General features: G+C 46.7%; 1 protein-coding gene and 1 long non-coding RNA gene across 7 annotated transcripts in view; one reads left to right on the forward strand and one right to left on the reverse strand.

The window, feature by feature from the left end:
* CHD7 (chromodomain helicase DNA binding protein 7) overlaps window positions 1-5,763 on the reverse strand; it is a 190,754-nt gene extending 184,991 nt beyond the window's left edge. For 3 of the 6 annotated variants that reach the window (XM_070382360.1, XM_070382359.1, XM_070382355.1), the window contains exon 1: window positions 5,427-5,763. The gene's annotated coding sequence lies outside the window, so the exon portion shown is untranslated. Of the gene's footprint in view, window positions 1-4,775; window positions 5,036-5,139; window positions 5,158-5,426 lie in introns of those variants that run through there. The other 3 variants (XM_070382361.1, XM_070382358.1, XM_070382356.1) reach the window with 3 other exon arrangements.
* Window positions 5,764-16,465: 10,702 nt separating this feature from the next.
* On the forward strand, window positions 16,466-21,523 carry LOC138990703 (uncharacterized). The gene is made up of 2 exons (XR_011466779.1): window positions 16,466-17,744; window positions 20,929-21,523. It is a non-coding gene; the product is annotated as an uncharacterized lncRNA (long non-coding RNA).
* Window positions 21,524-22,184: the final 661 nt, after the last annotated feature.

Below are 22,184 nucleotides of genomic sequence, written 5' to 3' on the forward strand. Positions count from 1 at the left end.
ACATAGCACCTATGACACCGCGGCAGTTCTATTTCTTTTTCACATGGGTCTCCTATGTCTTCTTGTGTATTATATTCCTAACTCAGGTACAGCCCAGTGCCTTGTAGGTAACAGGTACCCAATAAATACTTCAATCGATGAACAAGAAAACAGATGAAACAGAAAACCGATCACAGTCCCAGCCACCAGCCACTCGAGCCAAGCCTGGCGCAGTACAGCCTACAGCAGTAGTGAGAGGCCAAAAGGCCCATGGAAGACAGCAAGCATCTCTGATTCCACGTGGTCACAAGCAAACGGGCCAAGGGACCAGTCAGCCTCCTCCTACCCAGTAATCCTTCTTCATTACTGTTCTATGCTATTTTCATTTTTAACAAGATAGTTTTTACTTTTCGAAGTAAAAACAAGACAAAATCCTCCAAAAATACTTCACTAAGAAAAACACAATCATGTTTGCAGTCACCTAACATGAGTTAAAAGGTATAGGAATCTAATTATGATAAGGAATACATGCTTCTTAAGGGAAAACAGTAATCAAATCTTGGGATAATTTTTCTGTACCTTTCTCTAGATACGTAATCATACCTCCCCCCACCCAACACCCCAAAAACCTCCAAATCACTACACAATAGAGACAAACACAACATTGACGATATAGGAACACCTTTAAAGGCTACTGTAGCGTGGGTTACAGGGTTAAGCCAAAAGGTGCTTCTGAGTCAGATCTAAGTAGGAAGAGAGCTAGACCCTTCTAGAACCAGCTCTGTTATCCAGCAAGGACCAACCCAGCATCCCCCTGCAGCAGCACCCAGCTAGGCGCCAGCAAGACAACCGTGACCGAGACTGCCCGGCAGTAAGCGGGTGGCCAGCCAGAGGCGGCTCCTTTAATTAATCTCTCTGGGCTTCAGTTTCTTAATCTGTAAAATGAGAAAGTTCGACTAGCTCTCCAAGGTCCTCATGCTCTAAATATCCAAAGATTCACTAATGATCACAAGATGAATTTCTACTTGACAATATCATTGTGCTTTCCTGTTTATTATTTTTATCACACAGGTGTGGTTTCATTTAAGAGTTTTAATATACTGATAGAATTTAAATATAAAAGAATGGCAGTAGTGTTTTTAATTACTTTCCCCACTCTTAACTACCACCAAGATCAGCTATGGGCTTCTGCCATAATTGCAACCCAATCTGAGTAATACCCAGATTAAATCACTACATCGTCATTTTTTTTTTTTTGGTAGAAAAATTAAGTGATCATTTATTCCCAATTTCTTTTATATTTTAACATCATCCATTATCTTTGAAAATCAGATTTTAAAAAAAAAACAAAAAACAAAAAACTAAGAATAATAAAGTTTTCCAGAGAAAAAGGAAAATTTTATCTTCCAGACTGCTAAAACCATAATGGTTTGAGAAACCTGGTAAGATACAACGCAAAATTCTCAGTTTCTAAAAAGGCATAAAAAGAATACCCTTTTAAAGATATACAAATGTTTCCTTGTGAATGAAAAAGACGATTAAAGAATCACATATGGCCAGTACGTTCCTAACATCATCCCCAAATGTCCCTTCCTACCTCCAGTGAATTTAGCTATGTGATCTATCCAAGTGATAGTTTGTTTACATCACAAACCATCTGAATACTGGAATCATTTTATTTCAAAGCTGAAATCTTAAGGGTCATTTTTTGAAGTCAGTCATTTTTGAAATGCTCAGCCCTGACTAAGCATTTTTATTCTTGTGATGCCTTATTTAGATGTTTATAAGATGGCCATGTATGGATAATAAAAGATGAATAACTATTACCTCCAAAGTTGACCTTAAAAGTTAAATGTGAGTATCTGTGTACCTTTAAAAGGCTCTCTCCTACTAAATGGTGAACCCTCTGAGAAAGCATTGCCTTTTATTTGTCTTTTTACACACTGAAAACTCACTAGTGATTGCTGAATCCAAAGTAACCAAACGAATGGTGGCCGTATGACAAGCCAACTTTCTTAAGCACAGGGAATAAAATGCTTTCCATCAAGGTTTGAAATGCCTACTCTAACCTTGGCACTGAGATTGCTCTCACGGGTTACATGGCATGTATACCTAAATACTCTGACTATATTTTCTCATAGATGAAAATGCGTTTTTTTCTTTTGACCTAATGGCTTAAAAAATATACTATAGGTAATAAATTATTGACTGCATCTGTATGAAGAAAAACTTGTAACATTTCTTTGATACAGTTTTATACACATACTCCCCATGGTATTCATTTTAACTCAATACTCTGCTGGAAAAGTTTTGGAAATAGTCCTGTAAGCCAAAATGATTAACAACTAGACCAAGTACAGGAGAATCTATGAAAGTACTGTTTTAAAACCAAGTTACAAGATCTGCTATTTTAAACTCAACTTATATATTCTCAACTTGGAGAAAAAGTGTTATTTTTTTCCTCGAAAGAGGAAAATAATGTTTGAGTTTTTAACTATCACCATCACCTATAAATGACTTCTCTATCCTTACTTCCATCTTAAGACATAGAAAAGGAAGCAATTATTTTAACTGACTTAAAAATAATTTCACTGATTAAACCAATATAATTAGAGTTTAAAATTCATATACTAGTCCCTTTATTATTATTCTTTTCTTACCAAGAAACTCATTTGAATCCTGAAAAACCTAGAATTCACCAAGCTTCAATTTACTGACTTGCGCAGAGGGAGAAAAAAAAAAAAGAAAATATCAGCAGACTATAAATAATGAAGTCTAAAGTACTAGAAAACAATTCTTGGGTGTTATAGTGATGAAATTCACCTGTTACAAGCCTCACAAAAATTCATTACCTCCCTTGATCTGGTTACCAAGGGGTAAGGGAGGATGTCATAATTTCACCATTTGGTGAAACAAGAAAACTTAAGTTCCTAAAATTTGCTACAAGTCCCTTTCTACTTCCATTTGTAACTTTTTTCCACAGTCCAGATTTTTCAGGAAAAAGAAACTTTTCCTGAGCAAATCTGGAAGACATAAAATGTCTCCCACTTACTAGCACCTAGAAAGGCAAACCCAGTCCTGCTCCGTGCCCCAAGCATCTAGCTTTCAGCCTCTTTATTATCATTGTCAATGAATGGGCCCCAGTCGAATGAAAGCTGCCATTTTAGGGTAAAGACTGGAGGGCTTCTGTTGTGCAACAGCAAGACAAAAACACTCCGCGACAGATGTCGCACTCCGGGGGCTGGGAGGAGGGTTCAACTTCGGAGAATCACTGCTCGAGTTATCTCTGAAATAAGAATTACATACGATCATACGTTGCTACTACCTAAATGGAATTTTAACAGGAATAAATCGGGTTCCCATGCTGCTAAGATCACAGTCACTACGATTTTTATTTTTTATTTATTTTTTGCCATCGTCAGAATAGATCTGTGAGGAAATAAAGAGAAGTTTGTTTGGTTTTGCCTTTTTTTTTTTTTTTTTTAAACTATTTGATTACTACGTTTAGGGAGTACTCCCCCCTCCCCTTACCGGGAGAGAATTGGGGGGATGGTGTGTGTGTGTGGCGGGGGGGAGCACACACTCCACCTCTTTGAAAGGTGCTGCCCACTGCAAAGACAGCGTGAATTACAATTTTCTGAAAATAAAAATCAGGGCCTTCACATAATCCTTTAGAAATAAATGAAAACATTTAATATAGCTGAGAAATCAAGCCCAGAGGATGGACACATTTCAAGATGAGTTCTTTAAATCGACGGCGAGGTAATATACAATGGGAAACTAGAAAGTATACTTAGCAAGTGGCGAGCTGGATAGTGTATCTAATTCTAGCAATTCAAAAGGAAACTCTCTCCATGTGGGTTGCCACTTTTCTTTTGTCCATTGTCTGTTCAGAAGAGGGGGGAAAAAAAAACTAGTTTAAAATCGAGGCGTGAATAGTCTCTAAAAGTGACCTCCGGGAAAACCGGCCGCCGGGTAGCAGAGGCACTCCCCGCCCGGCCGCTCCCCGGGGGCGCTCACAAAGCGGGCGGCCGGCCGGGAGTTCGGGGTGCGCTCCCACGGCGCGGGGCTCCTCGAGGCGCAGCCATCCGGAGAAAGGCGGCTCGGTAATGATGGCTGCTCGGGGCCGGCGGCTCCTTCCCCGGAGCCTCCCGACCTCCCCCCCCTCCACCCCCGCGCCCGGGATCGCCGCCCTCCCCCCTCCCCCGGGCGGCGCTCGCCCCGCGCCGACGCGGCCGCCCCGCACGGCAGCCCACCGGGTGCCCGCGCCCCTGCACCCCCGGCGAGCCCCGTCCCCGGTGCCGACCAAACAAACAACGCGTCCCCCGCCGCCCTCCTTCCTCTCCCCGCTGACCGCTTGGCCTCCAGCCACCTCGACCATTCACGCTCCGAGCCGCGGATCTCTGCGGGGGCAGAGGCACCCGAGCCACCTCGGGGGCCACCTAGTGACCCCCCCCCCCGCGGGCGCTGACCCCCGGAGGCTCAGGGGTGGGGGAGCCGAGTTGCCTCCGGGGGCTTAAAGTCGCTATTATGCAGCCGCCGCCGCCGCCGTTGGCCCGGCCAGCTCGGCAAGGTGGGGTCCCCTCCTCGCCGCGCCGCCCCGCGCCCGCCCCAGCCCCGCTCCCTTTCTTCTCCTCCTCGCGAACTTGGGGAGCCCCGGGAGCCCCCCGGCTCCGGGCTCGCAACTCCGCGCCCGCGGGCGGCACGGGCCGGGCTCGGGACGCCCCCCGAGCCGCGTGTTCGCGCCGCCCCCGCCCCACGCGGCGCCCCGCGCACTTTCCCCGCCGCCGACCCACCTCGCCCGGTGGCCGTCCCCGCGCGGGCCGGCGCCGCCGCCGCCGGGAGGGACGCACTTTGTTCGCACCGGTGCGGCCGCCGCTCCCGGCGAGCGCGGCGTGGTCGGTCCCGGGCGGGGGGCGGGGGTCGCCGCCGTCCCCGAGCCGCCGCCGCTCAGCCGCCCCGCGCCCGCGCGCCCATCGCCCACTCGCACTGGAGTTGCAGCCCAACTTTTCCTCCTTCCTTTTTCTTCCGAATGGAGCCGGCAACTCGTGCTCGGCGCCGGCGGGAGGAAACGCGCTCGCGCTCCCCCGCGCGCAGACACGCTCCCTCCTGTCCCCCGTCCCCCCCCCACGGCCGGCAGCACAACAAAAAGCCATTTACATGCGAGGAAGTGACCCTCGGCCGGACCGCGCGCCCCCGCCGCCGCCAGCCCCGCGGACGCAGGCAAAAGTTGGGGCGCCGGGCGGCGCTCGGGGCGCGGGTTCGGGCCCCGCGGCGGCGGCGCTGCGCTCCTGCGCCCGGCCCCGGCCCCCGCCCGCCCTCGCCCCTCGCCCCGCACACGCCCAACTCCTCGCTCCCAACTCCTCGCGCGGCCCCGGCCCCCGCCCGGAGCGATTTCCTGCCGCTGCCGCCCCTCCCGGAGGCGCCCGGCGAACTCTCGCGCTTACCGGGGCGGGCGGGCGGGCTCCTCCGCCGCCCGGTGCCGAGGGGGGGACAAAACGCAGAGCGGGCTCCGGAGTTGGCTCGGCGGCCGCGGCCAGGGGGCTGGATCCTCGGGCGCGGAGTTGGCCGGGGGCGAACGGGGCTCTGGCGAGTTTCAGGGTCTCCGGGTCCCCGGGCCGCCTCCTCCGCGGCGCTCCTTTGTGTAATTTCACTCGATTCAAGTTTAATCCGATAGTTCCCGAGCACGAGCGCGTCCGCACTACCGCGGCTCAACCCCCGCGCCGCCGCCGCCGCCACCGCTGCCGCCGCCGCCGCCGCCGCCGCGGCCCCAGCACGCCAGCGCCTGCGCGCGCCCGGCACGCCGCGCGCGCCCGAGGCCGCGGGGCCGCGCGCGCCCGCCGCCGGCTCCCTCCGCGCCGCGCCGGGCCCGCGCGCCGCCACCTGACGTCAGGCGCGCCTGGCATAATTTATGCAAGAATTCGGCCGGGGTGGCGGAGGCCGAGGGAGAGGCCGAGAGAAAGGGGGCGGCGCGGGGCTGCGGGGCCGCGGGCCGCGAGGGCGGGCCGGGCGCCACTTCCCGTCCCCGGGCGGGCGCCGGCGCTCCGGGCGGCTTTCCCCGCGGGCCCGTGCGCGGCTGCCGTGCAGCCCTCCCGGCCGGGCTCCCCGAGCGGTCGCTCCGCGCTGTGCGGCAGCGCCGGGGACGCGGGCTGGAGACGGTGCCACGTTTCCCCGCGCGGCACCTTCCCGGAGTTCGGGTGCGCCGCCCGCGGCAGGAAGGGCGGCCCGGCGGCGGCGGGGCCGCGGGGAAGGCTTGCGACGCTGCGCGGACGGACCGCAGCGACTCGGAGGGTTGGGACGTCTCTCCTGTAATTATCCTTCAACTTGGAACGATTTTCCCACAGGAAATTATTTAGAATGGGCACGTTTCTGTCCATTTCAGATAAATTTCTCTTGCCTCTGCACACTGCTTGTTTTACCTCCTCGTTGACAAGACAGCCGGATCCACCGCTAAATCAAAAAGTTTAACTACATGGCGTTGATTTTGTTGAATTTGTTGCTTTGCCAAAAATAGGGAGAGAGCGCGCAATGGTTATGAAACAAAGAAATAGGTTGTGTGCCCATTATTAAACGTGTCAGGACTAGAGTGTTTTAATCATTCTTTGGCCAAAATGGCACTTTTATATGATCGCCTAGCCTTAAATACCCAATTCTCTTATTGTTTCCCTTCCGGGTACAAAATGAATATTAAACCAGGAGAAATTTATCTTTTACTAATTTTCCTTTCAGGAAATAGATCTACCAACCTTTATCAAGTACCTTTAATCTGCAAAATACCAAGCAATTATAAATGTTTTAAACCGTCAACACTTGTACACATTAAGAGGACTTTATTGGGTTAAAATTACATTTATTTTCACATCAAGAAAGGAACTTATATCAACCAAATAGGGACCTGTAACAGATACAGAGGAAAGCCAGTTGCTATTAATGACTCCAAAACAAACTCAGAAAATATAATTTCTCTTCATTCAGATCCTGTAGTGCTAAGGCTATCCTTTGAAGCAAGGATTAATCAAAACTCTTTTGTTACATTACTACTACAACTCTTCAATAACTTAAGTTTGATTATCCTAGATGTAATCACTCAAACATTTCCTAACAGTAATGATTTTCTAAATATGTGTTATACTGCCATTTATTGAAATGCACTGGTTTGGGCTTTTTCTATCACACATTTAAATGGTCTTTTGAAAGAGGTAAATGTTTCATTCAAGAAAATTCTGATGTTAAAAAATTAGGAAACACTAACGTCAACTTCTGTCTTTTTTTATAGTTCATTTCATAAACCAAGAATCAGAATTCTGAGGTCAGGTTTACATTTCCATTATGTTTGCATCTCTCAGAGAAAGCATATGGGGGATGCTTGGGGTGTGGTGGGTGGGTAAGGGTGGGGGTGGGGTTAAAGACAGGACACATGTCTGCAGAGAAATCACTAGTAACAGATCATGTTAGAGGACTCAAAACTGGCATAAAAGGGTTTATCTCTATCCTTTACAGTATACCCAGCTCTCTGTCAGATGTGGGTATATTTCAAGTCAATTTACCAACTTAAAAAAAAATGATATCTACATAAAGTAAAAGTATACTGTGCTGTGCTTAGTCCTATACAACTCTTTGCAGCTCCATGGACTGTAGCCCACCAGGCTCCCCTGTCCATGGAATTCTCCAGGCAAGAAAATTGGAACAGGTTGCCATTTTGTACTCCAGCGGGTCTTCCAGACCCAGGGACTGAACCTGTGTCTCCTGTGTCTCCAGCATTGGCAGGTGGGTTCTTTACCACTAGCACCACCTGGGAAGCCCAAAAAATATATTAGTTAACCTTTAATTAACAAATAGGTTTGACTGGGAGGAGGTCCCCCGTGCCCTTGTATATTTAACCAGAAAATGAGGACACTTCCCTTTGAAATATATGAGAGACTGTAATATAGTACAACCAAAGCTCAAGGTGGAGACCAGCAGCCCTACAGCCCCTCCCTGTTTAATCTCCCTCCTGGTTCCCACAGGACAGAGGAGTCTCTAAGTTCTCCCAAGTGATTAACAGTGCAGAGCTGTTGGGCCTTGGAAAGCGAAAGGCCTCAGGGTCAGACTCCTAGGCAGCCCTCGTTGGGAGTCATAACCTCTCCACCCCCTCCCCAGCCCTACCCTTTACCCTCCAATGTTTTCTCTCCATTTGCTTCACTATTGAAGTTTTCCCATTGAGAATAATTTGAATTCACAAGCTTTCCCTTTGAGTATGCAAATACCTTAGGGACAGATAAGGGACTCCTGGTCATTCACAGATGAGTGCAAATTAGTTCAATGGGTTGTTCTCCCAACACCTAGCTGGGACTAACAAATTTAGAGATTTCTTCCTTCATTCAGCATTGAGTGTCTGAGAAGTTCCAGGCCTTGTGCTAGGCGCTGGAGATACAGTAAGAACAGAGCGGACCAAGGTTCCTGCCGTCTTGGAGTGTAGGATCTAATGGGCTGGTGGTTTTGATTTAGTGCTAAGAGAAAATGGTAACTTCAGAGTCTCAGCGCCTAGGGAATAGGACAGGCTTGAGTTCACTGTAGCCACAGGGCAGTGGAAAGGTACAAGAGGCCTGGAGGTGGGCCCCCAGAAAACTGTTGAGAAAAATTCCAGGGACAACTTGACCTGTTACAAAAAGGTTTTCTAGGCCCCATGAAATGAATGAAAACAGTCTCTTCCAAGAACTCAAACTAATGCTACCTGACCTACAGTTTGTCTGCCTTACTGCTTAGACAAATAAATATTTGTCTCTGGGAACATAATCATAATGTAACAATCTCTAATACCCAAATTTTATTTAGAACACACTCAGTTGAAAGCTGTCTGCTTTTCCCTATCCGTTCTTCTGAATTGTTAAAATCAATTACACTAATCAATTACACCAATCCCAGTGCTGAGGACTTACTCTGATGCACTTTTGGAACTCATCTGTTGAAACTGTGTTCAGAGCCAATTAGTAGGTCATAGAAAATAACTCTTTTTAGTGCCCAATTTCTTTTTTCCACTAAAAAGTTTATTATTCTACTTTATCATTGATCAAATTTGGTTCCAAATGATTTTGGCAAGCTCCAGAAGGATATTTTGTCATTAAATAATGATTTACTGTCATTGGAACTATATAGAATTTAAATAGTATATATGATAGCTATTCACAAAGTTTTAAAAACTTGACTATAATAAATTCTGACTGAATATGTTTAATCCATTAAATGTTTTAAAAAGAAAAGATAGAGAAAAATAAAGCTATAGGTATCTAGAGGGCTATAAATGCTGAAGAAAGCACCAAAAAGAGAAGTCTGAAAAGCATTTCCTGCATCACTGGAAGGACAGCATAACCTTCCTAGCTGATGCTTTTTATGGGGGAAAGAATCTGGTTGGATGTGTAAGTTCAGCCTCCATATTCCACTGGTCATGGGCCTGGCTGCTACTGCCTTTGCTAGCAACCATCAAGATTGGAATGGTGAAGAGACCAGGCGAAAAGAAGCCACCAGGGCTGCAATCAGGCCACTGCTGGCTCCCTAATAGAATCATCAGTAGTTTTAGCTAACGCTGATCCAATGCCTACTATGTGGCAGTACTGGAGGTCACAGCGAGCTCCCTGTTGACATGGAGTTCATGCTCGGTGGCAGCAGAAAGAAGGGAGTGGTTCTGGCTGCTGGGACAGCAGAACAGGCTTCCTAGAAGAAATGGGGCTTGAGGATTTCCTTGGAACAAAGAGAGCAGGATGGATGACCACAAGGTTCAGAGGTTTCAAAGCCTGGTGAGCACAGGTCACTACAAGTGGTTCCATACGAAGTGGCACATGGAGGGCAGGTCCTGCTTGGTCTTCTCTGAGCCCCCAAGATGGCTGGCTGTCCTCTCATCCATTTAATACTTGTCCCCATTAATATTGGTTTACATTAAATTACAATTCATTCTTGTCTTATCTCCTCACTGGATTGTGAGCTACTTGGGGACAATGGCTATGCTTTGTCCTTTGGCATCCCCAAGTGGCACAGAGCCTTCACACAAAGGTACCCAGTGAGTGCTTACCTGCTTACAGAAATGGTAGAGTCAGGGGATGGCAGATTAGACTGGAGAAGTAGGCAGGACCAAGGAGAGCCCTTGATTGAACCCCAAAAGCACTGGGGGTAGGTGGGGCTCACTGAAGACTTCAGACAGTCACAAGTCAGATCTTTCCTTTGAAAGACCTCTGTGATGGGGTGCAGACGGTGGGAAATGGTACCTGAAGCAGGGAGAAAAAGAGAAGAAACCCTCATAAGACAAGAAAAGGGAAGAAATAAAATCAATTCCACACTTCCTGTGTTATTGTTCAGACTCAAGGTGTTCCTAAATGCTTGTCACATGGGCCGTCATCCCACAGGAAAACAGAGCAGCATGATGGACCACTCCCCCTGTGATGGAAGAAGGTGGTCTCAGTCTGAAAGGAACACTGCTGGGGGTGTGGAGGCAGTGGTTCCAACATAGCCCCACCGCCCACCTGGAACAAGGCATTTGCCTCTTCTCCCCTCAGTTACCAGCTCCAACTTCTGTGACTTATCACCAGACTTATCCTAAGTCACGTTCAAAAACACTTAAAGTCTCCCATCTCTATTTCGAGACTAATAAATGGAAATCCAAGGTGCTAACTTAGCCAATTACAAGGCACTTTAACAAAACGTTACAAGTGGGAAAATACAGTGTCTTATTTATTCAGGAATTATTGAACGCTTGCCACATATCAGACACTGTGCTGGGCACTATGAAAACAAAAATAAAGCCACTCCTACCCCAGAGGAGCTCTCTGACTCTATCAGGGGTGATAGATATTCAAGCGCATCACCACAATTTAAAAAATGTATACAGTCATAGAACTACTGGGTACTTGATTGCTCAGAAGAGATGCCTCATTTTGCTTCTGCCCAGAGAGGCAGGGAGGCTTCACAGAGGATGTGACATTTAATCTGAGTCTTCAAGGACTCTGCAGATGGCAGGGGAGGGGAGGTACCAGGCAGGAAAACTGTCTGAGACATCCATGGGGCAGATGGCTAGTGTCGGCACTGTGAGTAATTTGGCTCAGATCACAGTATACACAGGGAAAGAGCAGAAAATGACAGTGGAAATGTGAGGAAGGCCAGGTCAGAAAGGGTTTAGTAGCATATTAAGAAATATTTACCTTATTCCATAGGTGAAGTGAAGTGAAGTGAAGTGAGGTTGCTCATTTGTGTCCGACTCTTTGCGACCCCATGGACTGTAGCCTATCAGGCTCTTCCGTCCATGGGATTTTCCAGGCAAGAGTGCTGGAGTGGATTGCCATTTCCTTCTCCAGGGGATCTTCCCAACACAGGAATCGAACCTGGGTCTCCCGTATTGCAGGCAGACACTTTACCAAGCCACAAAAGGATTGTCAGCTGGAAAATGATCAGAACAAACCTCAGAGCAGGGAGACAGTAGAGGTTTTTGATAAAGTACAACATGTTGAGGTCCTAGACCAGGGAGGCATTCGAGGTGTTGGAGATAAAGGGATAAATGTGAGAGAGAGTTAGGTGACATACTTGATAAGATTTGGTGAACAACTGATTGTTGATAAGTGAATGAAAGGGAGGGGTTGAAGATTCACTTCTAAGTTCTCTCCTTGAGTGACTGGTAAGTAGATGTATCACTAACCAAGATAAGTAATAAGCGGGAAGAAGTTTGTGGAAGAACCTGATGCTTTGGTGTGGGAATTCAGAGTGGTCTGTGGAATATTCAAGTGGGGATGTCCAGGAAGTAAGAGATAGGAATTTAGAAGACTGACCTGGTCTAGAAACATAAGTTTAAGAATTATGACACATGAATGGTACCATTGGAATGGATGTCCGGAAAAATATGCAACATTAGAGGAATGCAGGACAACAATAGGAATCATTAAAACACCAGGTCTTCTCGGTTGTTTATTACTGTATATCAAGCCATCCCAGACCTTAGTGGCTTGAACCAAAAAAAAGGTATGATTCATCTGGTGGGTGAGCTGGCTTTGGACTCAGTTGGAAATATCTGGTATTTTTGACATTCCCTCTCTCCTTTCTTCTTGGCCTTTCATCTTAGTCATCCAGAAGACACGGAAGTTTCTGAGGAGTGTTTCAAGAAGGCAAGTGCCAAGACACAAGTCCTTGTCAAGACTCTGCTGACTTCATGTTCACTGATGTTTCATTGACCAAAGCAAGTCATGTGGTCCCGGATTCAACACCAGGCGAGCCCAGAGTGGGGAGTGATTCATTGGGAACATTACTTATCCACGTAAAACACATGCTAAGAGATAGGCAGGAAAAGAGAAGCCACTGGAGAAAGACACATGAATCACTGTCCGAAAGAAACAGTAAGACATCAAGGAAGCAGAGTTTCCAGAAGGGAAGGGGCAACAGTGCCAAGTGTCACAGAGAGAACAAGAATGGAAGGAATAACAAGTGTTCATGAACTTGGTCTTTGTTAACCTTTGCAGTTTCAAGAGTTGAGAGTAAAAACTGAATCACAGAGGGGAGAGACAGTGAATGGGTGTTGAGGAAGTGTAGGCAGATGGTGCAGATTTCTTTTCTTAGAAAGTCAGAAACAAAATGAAGAGATGGAGTAGCATCTACAGGAGAACTCCCACTAAAGGGGGAGTAATAGTTGTTTTTTTTTTTTTTTTAAATGACAGTGATGTGCATTACGTTAGAGTAAGAGACAAGAGCCAGGAGGTAGAGGGGAAATGACATAGGAGAGTCAGGCCCATTGAGAGGAAGAAGCGTCCAGCAGAGGGTTGATGGGAAGAGCAACACCGGGCTTTTTCAAACCAAAGAAAGGCTGGCAGCAATGGCAGTATGTTTACAGGCTGGGGTAGAGAGAGATGTCAGAAAGTTAAGCAAATTCATTTATAAAAGCTTCTTCCCCGCCCCCTCAATTCAGCGGTTAATCATCTCCTGAGATTCAAATGTTCACGGAGGGTCAGGAGATTTGAGACAAGGATTCAAGTCTTGGAACAGTCTCTACGGGGAAAAAAGAAGCTGTGAAAACGAAGTGAAAGGACCTTCCTGGAATCCTAGGACTCCCCGAGTCCTGAGCTGGGACTGCAAAGGCATCAGGTTGTTGCAACTTCCTTGAGTGATGTTCAACCCTGGGGAAAAGGAGTCGGACTGGAGAACTGCCCGGTTCACACGGGGGAGTCATTGCCATCTGCAGAGACCAAAGAGGATAGTTGGTCACATCACCAGAGCAGGTTCCCAGGGACCAGGCAAGATCACCTTCTATGGTTCATGAAGTAGCCACAATCACGTGTGCTTTCTTTGAATCACACACATATCATCACACACAACTCGTGACTGTATGTGATTATATTATGCAGAGATTACTGGCCATCTCAAATCCCCTTTGGGGAAAGAAAGATGTTAACAACAACAGAGAAATAACTGAGTATGTCTCCTCTTCCTTCTATTCCCTTAAGTTCCAGGGTGGCTGGTTGGCTCATCTGGTTGGATTCCAATGATAACCAGGTCAAGGCCATGGGTGCTGTTTTTGTTCCAGTGATCTCAGCAGTGTCAGTATCATACAGGGGACATAAAAGGACATAATATTATCATTGCAAGTTCTTGGACAGTTCTAGGCTGAACTGTGTCAAACTCAAAGTTGTACTCTGATACGTAAAATGAGAACAGGTCATAATTTAAGGTTGCCTAATTCCATACCGCGTGTGTCAGACCTCATGATGCACCTACATTTAACTCTGGTTTAGGTATTTGCCAATAACTCTTGCTAGCACATCGTGCACCAGCCCTCTTCCTCCTTGGTCAAAATATTCCCAGTAGAAAAAAATATTAGATTTGGCTTTTGCAGATCATGCTCATACAACAGATGAGGCATCTGCATCGTGAGAGACTGCCCTGCTGTGAATGAAAAAGCGGGATCCAAACCCAGGTCTTCTCAACGCCAAAGAGAAATCCAGTAACGGTGGAAAGACGCCATGCCTTCCTCACGATCCGCTGTGAACTGAACTCCTTTACGTCCATTTGTGTACACTCACCTCTGCTCTAAAAGGGAAAAAGACATTTGACAGATGAGTCCGCACCCTGATTTTCACAGGATCTTCTTCAGGTTGCAGCTCTGGGTAAGACGGACTTGAGAATGATGCTATGAATCATGCCTCTCCTGGATGGAGACACAAACACCTCTCTGCTCACTGCTGCACGGTGAAATATGGTTGTGGGAATGCACGCATCCAGTACCACACTCAGATCTGTGAAAGCTTAGTTCAAGACCAGCACCTAGCAGGGTGCCTGACAGAGAGGAGGCACGTGACAAATGTTTATGGAATGAGCGTTGCATTTAAGGCGCGAGGATGGCTGGATACAGAAAGGAATCATTTTAAAACTATACATATCCTGTGCACTTGAATCTGAAAGGAGAAGTATTCCTAATTTTATCTTAATTTGTAATTTAACAGAGTTAACTTCCTCCAAAGTAATTACTTGTTAATACGTTTCTAATGTGTTTCTAATGTGGTGGAGCTACTATGCTGGGGCTTTTCATTTAGAAAGCTAGCAAGACTCCGAATTAACCTGTCTCCTAAGCCTTCCTCTTGGTAGTTTCCCTGAATGTCATTCTGCGGGCTGACTCTGGTTCCTGGGAAAGCACAGCTTCCTGAGATGTCAGCAGTGGGAGTTGAGTGGACCCAGGGCTCTGTCCCACCCACTGGGTCCCCGTCCTGTCCTCCCAGAGCTGCGGTGGGGCCACTGCCCTCAGGTCACATCTAAGTTACCTAGGTTGAAAGTCGCAGAAGCACAGCTACCCGTACTTCCCCCCAAACCTGTTTCTTGATTACCTCTCTCAAGAAGAGAAAATGTAATATTAGCACATGTCTCCCACCAAGAGTCAAATAGTACATGTGGGCTCAGAGAGGGTACAGATCAAGACAGTGGAATGAGAATAAATTGGGGGAAATGATACCATGTTCTATAATCACATGCATTTCCTTTGCCTCAAACCTTGATTTATTTATTTTGGCTATGCTGGGTCTTCATTGCTGCAAGGGCTTTTCTCTAGTTGCAGAGAGCAGGGGCTACTCTCTTCTTGCGGTGCTCAGGCTTCTCATTGCAGTGGCTTCTCTTGTATAGCACAGGTTCTAGGGCACTTGGGCTTCAGTGGTTGCAGCTCCTGGGCTCGAGAACACAAGCTCAGTAGTTGTGGCACCCAGGCTTAGTTGCTCCGAGGCATGAGGGATCTTCCCAGATCAGGGATGGAACCTGTGTCTCCTGCGTTGGCTGGAGGATTCTTTACCACTGAGCCACCAGGGAAGCTCGGACTGCTTCTCTCAGTCCTGCAGATTCCGTGCTCCTGACGCTGAAGGCGGGAACTTGGCTGGACCCAGTGCGTCCCCTGGGAGCCCTGCCCCAGGCTTGGGCCCCCTCAGCGCTCTCTTCATGAGCTGAGATACAGTACACCTCAAGGTCAAGCCCAGACCACAGACAATATCACTGAAAGATAGCCATAGTTGAAAGGCTGATGTTGTAAGACTTTCTCAAGTTACTCCTAAAACATTTGTATAAAGTAGAATTACTTTCTGTTTGACTATTTACTGATAAAAGTTGACCATCAGTTATTTATTAAGCTTTTCCTATGTGGAAGATACCATACCCTGGATTTGTGGAGGACAATACTAGTTGTGGTTATATTCGCTGCATTGCCCTCAGAAAGAGTACATTAAGCCAGAAAGAGACCAACCATGATGTATAACTAATCAAATAAATTAAGGTTTATCTTTTCAACAGAAGCTGCACAGGTATCATAGAGAATGAGGTGGATATTTGCGCACTGATGTGCTGTCATCGCCAAGTCATACTGTTGTATTGATAAAAAAATGTCTAGGGACCTCCTTGGTGGTCCAGCAGTTGGGACTCTGTGCTTCCACTTCAAGGGTGCACGTTCCATCTCTGGTGGGGGAACTAAAATCCCACAAACTGCACAGTGCAGCCAAAAAAAAGTCGAGATGCAGAAGAATGTATGTGTTATGTTCATAGCTGTGGGAAAAAGGACAGAGGAATTTGTAAGAAAACGTATGTTTTCTTACACACATATATACATATATGTACATATATGTATGCATATGCCTATATCCATATGTTTGTAAATGCATAGATGTGTCTGGAATGATACAAAAGGACTAGCAATAGTGACTGCCTCTAAGGCAGTTGTGGATGGCAGATACTTTTTCCTGTGCAAGCTGTCTCGTACAGTTTCAATTTTCTACTATATGTACAAATTACTTTTAATTTAAAAAATAGCTTATAAAACTAACAATAAAAGATAGTGCATGGGAAGTGGTGGACGAATAGTGTACAAACAACGTGAAAGGCCCTCAGAGGAGGGCAAGCTTGCTCCAGGCTGGGGGGTCAGGATGGCTCATGGAGAGATGAGGACATCTGAACTGAGGTACCTGGGGTGGGTGGGCTTTGGGGTGCTGCTGGGGACCATAGAACAGGGCAGTGTCCCCATCAGAAGGTACAGAATAGGTAAACTTGGAGTCAGATGAGGTAAATCAATGAACCTTTGCCTGGGTGGAGGAATGCAGTGGCATTTTATTCACTTAATGCACGCACGGGATCATTCTAAAATGCATTTTAAGATGCTTATGAGATAACAACAGAAAATTATTAAAGGAGAAATACAAATGGAAGTCAGGACCTTGGAGAAAATATAAAATTTCTAATGAAAAGGATTAAGCCAATACTGGACTTTGCAATTTTATCTGAGCCTCTTGATAACCAGCATAAAAAGGGAAACTATAAACTCATAGCTTTTTCTATGGAAAGGATGGTATACCAGCTCTGTGAATACCAGTTCTTTCTGTTGAATTTTACAAGAAAGTGTCACATGGGAATTCTCACAGATGGTGAGTTGTGGGCAGGAGCAGTATCAGCAGGATAATGTTCAAAGTCTCTTGGTTGAAGGGCATCCAGGATGCAGAGGGTCACTGGTTAACTCAATGAAGTTCTTGGAAGAGTGGACAGATAGCATGTCTCTGAGGGAGTTTTCTCTGAACGTCCCTCTCTGGGCTGGGAGTTCTTTGTGTTGTTGGGTGTTTGTGTGCTTGGCTTGTAATTAGAGCCAGCCAGCGGGTGACGTGAGAGCAGGGCCGAGGTGGCTGCCAATCTGTATTACTGGTCGACAGCCAGGCACATGTTTTAGGACCAGACAAACACAAGTGTTTGAAACTCTTGAGAGTCCCTGGACAGCAAGGAGATCAAACCAGTCAATCCTAAAGGAAATCAACCCTGAATATTCATTGGAAGGACTGATGCTGAATCTGCAATACTTTTGTCAGCTGATGCGAAGAGCCGGCTCATTGGAAAAGACCCTGCTGTTTAGAAAGATTGAAGGCAGGAGGAGAAGGGGGTGACAGAGGATGAGATGGTTTGATGGCATCACTGACTCAATGGATATAAGTTTGAGCAAACTCTGGGAGATAGTGGACAGGGAAGCCTGGCGTGCTGCAGTCCACGGGGTTGCCAAGAGTCAGACACAACTTAGTGACTGAACAACAACAAACAGAAGTGTGAACGTCCTACCAGGAAAGCAGAGAAAGCTGCTAACAAGTAGAGTTTCACCAGGATGACAGGCAACTCTGCCTTTCCCCTAGTGTGGGGCCACGGGTGTCCCTTGAGACAAATCCAGGATTATCCTCAGAGAGAAGCTTTGCCTATTCCAGAGCTCGAGTAATTGTTTATCTGATGCTCCAATATTCAACACTGAAGGAAGATGTCAGGTATGACCTTGGTCCAATGGCAGTTTATGGAATGGAACTGAGGAAAGAGAGACCAGTGGGGTGGGGGGCAGGTATTATAATAGTTTGAAAGCCTGGACAAGGGCAATGGGTGTGAGATGCAAGGGGAAAGGGTTCTAACGCCCTAGAGAGAGAGAGAACTGGCAGGTCTTTGCGACTGAATATGGGAGCCAAGGGAGAGTGAAGTTTGGCCCTGAGACTGGGAGCCCAAGACATTTACAAGGACAGCAGAAATGGCAGAAACAGAGAAGGTGTCAAGAGGGAAAGCTTGTGTGGGGGAAGATACATTTGTTTTTAGACATGCTGATTTTGAGATAATGGCGAATATCAGTTAGCCTAAGATAAAGGAATGAAGCTGGATTCACACTTGGAAGCCACCTAAATAAAGAAGATTCCTGATGGAAGTACATCGTTTCACCTACAGAATCATCTTGCTGAAAAATAAACTTGAATCAGCTCACACCTCTCCATCTGACCATAGTTTAGTGGAAATTTGGATGGGTGGAGGGATCGATGTGTTAAACAACCCTAGGGGGATGTGATCAGCAAAATTCACAGGGTGGATTTTGGGCACCAAGGAATGGGTGTTTTCTACAAATAAATTGTGGGAGCTGGGGGTGTAGGAAAAGAAAAAAGAGGAATCAAATGATTAAGGGAGATTTATTAAAGAGTGACGTGTGTGGACCTTATTTGGATCCCGATCTGAACAAAGAACAAACCAACTCTTTAAAAACTTTATGAGACAACTGAGGAAATGTGACTGCTTGGATATTTGCTGATATTATGGGATTCTTCTTCATTTTTAGACATATTAATGTTTTCATGGTTAAGGCTTTTTAAAGGGCCCTTACATTTTAAAAGGGCTGCTCTGGTGGCTCAGTGGTAAAGAAACTGCCTGCTAGCGCAGGAGACATGGATTCAATCCCTGGGATGGGAAGATCCCCTGGAGAAGGGAATGGCAACCCACTCCAGTATTCTTGCCTGGAAAATCTCACAGACAGAAGGAGCATGGTGGGCTACAGTCCATGGGGTCACAAAAGAGTCGAACATGACTTGGAGACCAAACAACAACAACATTTTAAAAATACACTGGAATATTTACAGATGAACTGATATGATTTCTGAGATTTGCTGCAAAATAATCTGGTGGGGGGCATGGGGAATGGTGGGGTACAGACAAAACAAGAGTGGCCATCAGTGAATGACTGTTGGACTTGGGTGGTGTTACCTGGGGACAGGGTAAGGGGTCATTACACCATTCTGTCTCTCTCTGTGTTTAAACATTCCATAATAATAGGGTAAAAACAAATGGAGTGCTCACTCTGTGGAAGTACATTTCCTTTTAAAAGTAAGTGTCTATACCCAGGGGAGCAGGTAACCCAGAACAGAAAAGCCTGGGAAAGTCTCATATTTAAGGTGAAATCAGGAAATGAGGGACAATAGGTGGAACAGAACCAGAGCGTCCTCCTGGTTTGGAATTCAGCAAACTAGGGTTTGAGTTTAGCTCTAACTCTTACTAACTTTGTCATTGTGAGCACATCGTTGACCTTTGTAGGCCTATGAGCCTCAGTTTCCTTATCTGTAAAGTGGGGGTAATAACTGCATCTCCTCCACAGAGTCAATACAAGCTTTAGAGGAAATGATGTGTGTAAACCATCTGACCTGCCTGACACAAAATAAGTGCTCATAAACATTAGTTGTTAGCACTGATGTTTTATCACTGATCAGTGTGGTCAGAAAACTGGAAGTGTTACTGTCATGTCCGACTCTTTGCCACCCCATGGACTGTAGCCCACCAGGCTCCTCTGTCCATGGGGATTCTCCAGGCAAGAATACTGGAGTGGGTTGTCATGCCCTCCTCCAGGGGATCATCCCGACCCAAGGATCAAACCCAGGTCTCCCACATTGCAGGCAGATTATTTACCATCCAAGCCACCAAGGAAGCAGTGATGTTTTACCACTGATCAGAACGGTCATGAAATGTGAGAAAACAGCCAGAGCATGTAGTGTGATGGAAGGCAAGAGAAAATTGTAATGAAAGGGCAGTGATGTTAGTGTCATGTTACAATCAAGGAATCTGTTACTTTCATTGGATGATGTAATTTGGAGCTCACCGGGGACCACAAAGAGGTGGCGTGTGCCACCTGATGACAAGGAACTGGGTTAGGAGAGGTGATGAATCACTGGGAGCAATGGCTAAGTGAAGTGTTTTTCCTTATTTGGCGATGAAAGAAAGAAAACGGATGGAGCAGCAAAAAAAGGGGGGCTTTTCTCACAGTAAAAGGGGCTCTCGGGGAGAGGAAGAAGCCTGTGGAAAAGGAGGGAGGAGGATGCTGAGCCTGGAGCAGAGTCCTCAGCTACAGAGAAGAGATGGAGGTTAGAGATTCAGGGGAGGAGACTGACAGTGAGTTAGGTGGAGAATGAAAGCCGGACAAAGCCATGAGAGCAATCAGGGTTTCTGAGGACCCCGAAAGGCACTGGGAGGGAGGAAAAATAGTGGAAGGGAAAAGATCAGAAGGAGACGCTTGGAGAGTGACAGTGAGAACAGGGAGTGGGGGCATGCCATCAGGGCTGGTGGCTGAGGCTATGAGGCTGGTGACAAGCGAGAGCAGGTTTGTGGTGCAGACTGGGGTCCCCTGCAGGCAACATCTGCACCTGGCCTGGTGGCAGAGACTGTGGCCTCCGATGACTCATCTAGGGTGACTGGAGCATCCACAGTGGCCCGTGGAGGAGCAGAGACCTCCAGCTTCCCGGGGTGGAACTGCAGGTGCTGGAGGTCGGGAATTGCTGGGAACACATCCTGGAGAGCCGAGCCAGGGAAAAACAGGACAAAGCCAAGCCGGCCTGGGAGACACAGGGGCCAGACCAGACGTGTTGAAACGTGACATCCTGCCTTTGTTACTACTGCGCCCTTTCTCCACTGGTAGTCCTCAGCTCCACCTCCCTCTGCCCCATCTCTGAGCCCCATATGAAGGACAAGAGGACAGCATATTACCTGGTAAAAGGAGAAAACCTGGAAATTTAGGGCTTTGCTTAGTGTGAAAACTCCCGAGTCTAAATGTTATGACCTTTCAACAAAGGAGATTAGGAGCTGGGAAGAATATATCTGAAATCTAGATTAAACTGGATTATGGTATTGACATGTTTGTATCTTTTTTATACTCAGGTCTGGCCTCCCCTTCTTTTTGTCCCCCGATATTCATTGCTCCTCTTCCACACCAGTGGGATTTTAGCTGGGGACATGTCTGCTCGGAATACAGACTGTGTATCTCAGCCTCCCTTGCAGCTACGTGTGATTAAGCTGCCCGGCAGTATGTGAGCAAGAATGCTGTATGTGAGCATCTGAGGAGCTTCCAGAAAGATAGCTGCTGTACACCCTACACCCTTTCTTGATTCCTTCCTGGAATTCCAGCCCGGCCTCCGTCTTGAAGCACAAAGACAGCCTCAGGATGGCCAAGTGAAGCTGAAAGAGAATTAATCCCTGAAGATTTGGAGTGAAATGGGTATCAGCCCAACACTGTCTGTACTTGAACTTCTGCAGAATTGGGATCAAACTTGTATTTTGTTTATGCTAATGTTATCTGAGAATTTTTTGTTATGTGCTGCCAAGCCTGACTCTACTGACATGTCAAGTATTAAAATTAGTAGGTAAAAAAAAAGATAACATAAAAGATAAAGACATGATATTTATAAGAAGAGAATAAAATTACAGAAATAAAATTATAAGCCAAATTGTCATCGATTAGACCAACCTATAACAATGAGTACTTTTTTTTTTTTAAACAATGTGTTCTTAAGAATATTCAGGGGGAGACTTCCCTTCTGGTCCAGTGGCTAAGACTCTGCTCTCTCCATGCAGGGGACCCAGGTTTGATCCCTGATCAGGGGACGCAAAGCCACATGTCACAGCTAAGGATCCTGCATGCCAAAACAAAGACCTGGCACAGCCAAATAAAGCAATAAATCAAAAATAAGGATGAGATGGTTGGATGGCATCACCAACTTGACGGACATGAGTTTGAGTAAGCTCTGGGAGTTGGTGATGGACAGGCAAGCCTGGTGTGCTGCAATCCATGGGGTCGCAAAGAGTTGGACATGACTGAGCAACTGAACTGAAGCATTTTTTAAAAGTATATTCAGTGACTTATTCAACAGGTTTATTGTGTCAGGCCTTCATCAGATTGGGAGCATGCCATAAAGAGGCCAAAATCCCTGACCTTTTGTGGGAAAATCATAATACACATATGATGGGAGGAATAAGCAGGGGGTGCCATGGGCACATAGGCTCCTCCTACAGCCTGAGGGAGGGGTCAGCACCAGCTTTCTCAGAGCTGAGCCCTTAGGAACACGTAGGATCTGTTAGACAAAGAAGAGGGAAGAAGTAGGGTGCCAGGCAGCAGGATCTGCTGTGCAAACACTTGG

This window comes from Bos mutus, chromosome 14, assembly GCF_027580195.1.
Source record: "Bos mutus isolate GX-2022 chromosome 14, NWIPB_WYAK_1.1, whole genome shotgun sequence".
NCBI lineage: Eukaryota > Metazoa > Chordata > Mammalia > Artiodactyla > Bovidae > Bos > Bos mutus.